Source organism: Phoca vitulina, unplaced genomic scaffold (assembly GCF_004348235.1).
Source record: "Phoca vitulina isolate PV1807 unplaced genomic scaffold, GSC_HSeal_1.0 scaffold3, whole genome shotgun sequence".
NCBI lineage: Eukaryota > Metazoa > Chordata > Mammalia > Carnivora > Phocidae > Phoca > Phoca vitulina.
Window position 1 is genome coordinate 79,348,179 of NW_022589706.1, and position 6,292 is coordinate 79,354,470.

The 6,292-nt window shown below is 34.1% G+C and overlaps 1 pseudogene; it reads left to right on the forward strand.

Moving 5' to 3' along the window:
• Positions 1-4,357: 4,357 nt before the first annotated feature.
• On the forward strand, positions 4,358-4,764 carry LOC116628490 (annotated as a pseudogene).
• The last annotated feature ends 1,528 nt before the right edge of the window (positions 4,765-6,292 follow it).

Sequence of the window (6,292 nt, forward strand, 5' to 3'; positions counted from 1 at the left end):
GTAACTCGCTCTCTCTCAAAATAAATAAATAAAATCTTAAAAAAAAAAAGTCCTATTGCATATCAAAGTGCAATGTCTGTCTCAAGGAAAAATCTTTTTTTTTTTAACTTGCAAATTGAGCCTTCCAAAATGATTTGAAATTGCCTTTTAGCTACAGTGGGAGCGGGAGTTTACTAGAGCAATAGTAGAATAGACAGGAAATGCTTGGTGCAAAAGCTCACTAAGATTAGGACTTAGTGTAGGAAAAACAATGCACATTTAAATGATTTTTAGTAAATTCATAGAGTTGTGTAAACATCAATTTATTTTTATTTATTCTTTTTAAATTTTAATTCCAGTATAGTTAATATACAGTGTTATATTAGTTTCAGGTGTACAATACAGTGATTCAACACTTCCATACAATACCTGATGCTCATCACAAGTGTAATCCTTAATCCCCATCATCTATTTCACCCATTCCCCCCCCAACCTCCGTTTGTTCTAGTAACCATCCGTTTGTTCTCTATAGTTAAGAGTCTGTTTCTTGTTTTGTCTTTCTCTTTTTTTCTTTGCTCATTGTTTTGTTTCTTAAATAACATATATGAGTGAAATCATATGATATTTGTCTTTTTCTGACTTACTACACTTACCATTATACTTTCTAGCTCCATTCATGTTGTTACAAATGGCAAGATTGCATTCTTTTTTATGGCTGAGCAATATTCCATTGTATACGTATACTACATCTTGTTTATCCATTCATCCATCAACAGACACTTGGGCTGCTTCCATAATTTGGCTATTGTAAATAAGGCTGATATAAACATAAGTGTGTATATATCTTTTCAAATTATTGTTTTCATATTCCTTCTGTGAATACCCAGTAGTGGAGTTACTGGATCTTATGGTAATTCTATTTTTAATTTTTTGAGGAACCATCATACTGTTTTCCACATTGGCTGCACTAGTTTGCATTCCCACCAGAAGTAAAGAGGGTACTTTTTTCTCTCCACATCACTTGTTGTGATGTTGGTCTCTCACCAACACTTGTTGTTTTTTGTTACTGATTTTAGTCATTCTGGCAGGTATGAAGTAATAGCTCATTGAAGTTTTGATTTGTATTTCCCTGATGATGAATGATGTTGAGCATCTTTTCATCTGTCTGTTGGTCATTGCTATGTCTTTTTGGAGAAATGTCTGTTCATGTCTCCTGCCCATTTTTAAAACTGGATTTTTGTTTTTTGGTGTTGAGTTGTGGAAGTTCTTTATATATTTTGGATACTAACCCTTTATTGGATATGTCATTTGCAAATTTCTTCTCCCATTCAGTAGGTTGTATTTTAGTTTTGTTGATTGTTTCCTTCCGTGTGCAGAAATTTTTGATTTTGATGTAGTCCCATTAGTTTGTTTTTGCTTTTGTTTCCCTTACCTCAGGAGACATATCTAGAAAAATGTTGCTATGGCTGATGTCAGAGAAATTACTGCCTGTGCTCTCCTCTAAGATTTTTATGGTTTTAGGTCTAACATTTAAGTCCTTAATCCATTTTGAGTTTGTTTTTGTGTATGGTGTAGGAAAGTGGTCCAGTTTCATTCTTTTGCTTGTAGCTGTCCAGTTTTCCTAACACCATTTATTGAAGAGACTGTCTCTTTCTCATTTTATGTTCTTGTCTCCTTCATTGAAGATTAATTGACCATGTAATTGTGGGTTTATTTCTGGGCTTTCTATTCTGTTTCATTGATCTATATGTTTGTTTTTGTGCTGGTACCATACTGTTTTGATCACTACAGCTTTGTACTGTATCTTAAAATCTGGGAATGTAATACCTCCAGTTTTGTTCTTCTTTTTCAAGATTACTTTGGCTATTCAGGGTCTTTTGTGGCTTCATACAAATTTTAAGATTATTTGTTCTAGTTCTGTGAAAAATGCTGTTGGTATTGATAGGGATTGCTTTAAATGTTTAGATTGCTTTGGGTACTGTAGACATTTTAACAATATTTGTTCTTCCAATCCATGACATTGGAATATTTTTCCATTTTTTTTGTGTCACCTTCAATTTCTTTCATTGGTGTTATATAGTTTTCAGAGTACAGGTCTTTCACTTCCTTGGTTAAGTTTATTTCTAGGTATTTTATTATTTTTGCTGCAGTTTTAAATGGCATTATTTTCTTAATTTCTCTTTCTGCTACTTCATTATTAGTGTATAGAAATGCAATGGATTTCTGTATATTGATTTTGTATCCTGCACACCACAAATGATTTTTCCTTAAATTTCTTTCAACCTCATTTGCAACTTAGCACAATTTCAACTCCTTCAGTCACAACCACTGATCTGCTTTTTACTTCTTTAAATTTATCTTTTCATAATATTTTATAATATGAATGAAATCATATGACATGAAGTCTTGTGCATCTGGTTTAGCATGTTTTTGAAGTTTATCTGTGTTATAGCATGTATTGGTATTTAATTCCTTTTTATTGTAGAATAATAGTCCTTTCTGTGGATATATGACATTTTGTTTGTCCATTCATCAATCAAGGGATATTTGTATTGGTTCCAGATTTTTTCTTATGAGTAAGAATGCTATGAATACTCACACAATACTATTTAATTCCTCTGTTGATTTTTAAAATTATATTTGTGTTATTTTCTTTTAGTTATTTTACTTTCCATCTCTAGAATTTCCATTTAATTTCTAGTTCTGTATAATCTTTAGCTTTTTGTTGAAATTCTTTATTCATTATTCAAACCATCCTGAGATAGGGTCAGGATACAGGCCTCTTTGAAGGGAAATGCTGTCTTGTAATGGACAGAAAAAGTAAAGGTTAGGCAAATTCTGATTTTCCTATTCCTTCTGTCCAAAGATTATTTAGTGTTTTAAGGATTTTTATTTTTTCAAAGTTTGTTATTGTATCATGAATGTTATGTCCCAATCCATCACAGTTTTGGATTTTGACATCCAAAAGTTTCATTTTTGGAAGTCAAAAAACCTTTGCTGTTAAAACTATTTTTCTATGAGTTTTAGAAAGTTATTTTGAGACTCCAAAGCTATGATTCCATTTATTTTTATTATTTTCTGTGATAAAATTCTTTCCCTGAAGTAATAGGAATTCTGCTTGAGTGAGAGGAAGGAACATGGGGTAAAATGAATAACCAGAACTGAAAAGTACATCAATTAAATAGAAAACTTTATTTCACCATGTATATGTTCCAAAATTCCAAAGAAGTCATGATTAAAAAACATGGGGGGCTCCTGTTCTGTGACATGGAACATGGATAACAGTAAAAAAATTATGAAATTGTTGAAATATTCCAACTATAAGAATACTTGTTCTCTATCCTATGTACCTGCTTATAACTCTCTTTATCCAATTTTTGGTACCAAACCTACTTCTCTCCACCTCTGTACAGCACACTGGGTAGATTGAATATAGTTTCCTTGCTTGATACCTTATATTTTCTTTTCCTTTTTTTTTAAAATTGGTGAACCTACGTTGACACATCATAATCACCCATATTCCATACTTTACATTATTATTCACTCTTAGTATTATACACTCTATGGATATGGACAACTGTATAATCATATGTACCCACCATTATAATATCATATTATTTTCTTTTTCTTTTATTTTTTCTTTTATTTTTTTATTATGTTCAGTTAGCTAATATATAGTACATCATTAGTTTCTGATGTAGTGTTCAGCAATATCATATTATTTTCACTGCCCTAAAAATCCTCTGTGCCCTGCCTATTCATCCATTTCTTACCACTTCCTCTGGTAACTGCTATTTTTTTTTTTAATTGTGTCCATAGTTTTGCCTTTTCCAGAATGGCATATAATTGGAATCATATTGTATGTAGCCTTTTCATATTGGCTTCTTTCACTTAGTCATCTGCACTTAAAATTTTTCCATTAAAAACCCTTTTAGTTTTTTAAAAAACTACAAAAAAGGTAGGCTTAATTTCTTTTTAATGATGAATAATATTCAATTTTCTGGATGGACCACAGTTTACTTATCCATTCACCTACTGAAGGGACATCTTGGTTGCTTCCAAGTTTTGGCAAATATAAATAAAGCTGCTATAAACATCCATGTTCAGTTTTTGTGTGGACATAAGTTTTCATCTCCCTTGGGTAAATACCAAGAAGGGCAATTGTTGGATCAATGGTAAGAGTATGTTTAGTTTTATAAGAAACTGCCAGGCAGTCTTCCAAAGTGGCCAAATCATTTTGGGCAGTGCGGGCCACCCTGCTCTGGGTGTAGGGCTCAGGCACCAGGAATGTCCCAGGCCCAGCTATCTGAGACCTGTGAGCTAGGCTCTGCCAGCTTTGTTAGTGTCTGCATGGCCTGAGGGCTTGCTGTGTTTAGAAATGGCCAAATAGTGGGACCAGACCATCAAGTACTACATCCTGGAAGAGATCCAGAAGCACAACCACAGCAAGAGCACCTGGTTGATCCTGCACCACAAGGTGTACAATTTGACCAAGTTTGTGGAGGAATATCCTGGGGGGTTGGGGGGAAGCAGTGTTAAGGCAACAAGCTGGAGGGATGCTACTGAAAACTTTGAGGGTCAGGCACTCTACAGATACTAGAGAATTGTCTAAAACGTATATCATTGGGGATCCTCATCCAGATGAAAGATCAAAGATAACCAAGCCTTTGGAAACTCTCATTACTACTGTTGGTTTTAATTCCAGCTGGTGACCAACTGGGTGATCCCAGCCATCTTAGCACTGAGGGTAGCCTGATGTATCACCTCCACACAGTGGAAGATTAAACACATTCTCAGAAGTCAATGAGAGAAAAGACTGCTTTGGACCAGGGAGAAAGAAGCCAGTGTTAACTGCTTCAACTAACAGAAGCCTTCACCTGAAAAATAATTTTAATATACCTGTTTCCCTTTTCTCCTACCTTAGAACCAAACCAAAAAGAATTCTAATTTTTCTACTCCTGAGCTCTTAGAATGTGCCTCTTTGTTCATCAACTTTTTTTTTTTTTGATGTTCAATCACTACATAATTTACTTACTGTAGGCATGATCTTTTAAAAAATATATCTGCTTTTAAAATATTAAAAAAAAGCGACCATACCATTTTGCATTCCTACTAGTGATGAATGAGAATTCCTGTTGCTCCACAACCTCACCAGGATTTGGTGTCAGTATTCTGGATTTTGGCCATTCTAATAGGTGTGTAGTGGTATCTCATTGTTTTTTAAATTTATATTTCCCTGATGACATATGATGTGGGGCATCTTTTCATATGCTTACTTGCCATCTGCTTATCTTCTTTGGTGAGGTGTCTGTTAAGACCTGAGGCTCATTTTTAAATTAGGTTGTGTATTTTCTTATTGTTGAGTTTTCAGAGTTCTTTGTATATTTTGGATAGCAGTGCTTTATTAGATGTCTCTTTTGGAAATATTTTCTTTCAGTCTGTGGTTTGTCTTCTCATTCTCTTGACATTGTCTTTCACAGAGCAAAAGTTTTTAATTTTAATCAAGTCTAGCCTGTCCATTTTTTCTTTCATGGATTATGCCTATGATGTTGTGACAGAAAAGTTATCACCATACCCAAGGTCATCTATGTTTTCTCCTATGTTATCTTCTAGGAATTTTATAGTTTTGTGTTTTACATTTAACTCTGTGATCAACTTTAAGTTAAATTTTGTGAAACTAATGTAATGTTGTGTGTCAGCTATATTAAAATTAAATTATTATTTTTTAGTGAAGGGTGTAATGTCTGTGTCTAGATTAATTTTTTTTGCATATGGATGTCTTGCTCCAGCATTATTTGTTGAAAAGACTATCTTTGCTCCGTTGTATTGCCTTTGCTTTTTTTATTGAAGATTGGTTAACAATATTTTGATTTTGTTTTTTTTTTTAGATTTTTTTTTTAGTATGTTATGTTAATCACCATACATCACATCATTAGTTTTTGATGTAGTGTTCCATGACTCATTGTTTGCATATAACATCCAGTGCTCCATGCAGAACGTGCCCTCTTTAACACCCATCACCAGGCTAACCCATCCTCCCACCCCCTCCCCTCTAGAACCTTCAGTTTGTTTTTCAGAGTCCATTGTCTCTCATGGTTCATCTCCCCCTCCGATTTCCCCCCTTTCATTCTTCCCCTCCTGCTATCATCTTCTTCTTCTTCTTTTTTTAAACATATAATGTATTATTTGCTTCAGAGGTACAGATCTGTGATTCAACAGTCTTGCACACTTCACAGCGCTCACCATAGCACATACCCTCCCCAACGTCTATCACCCAGCCACCCCATCCCTCCCACCCCCCACCACTCCAGCA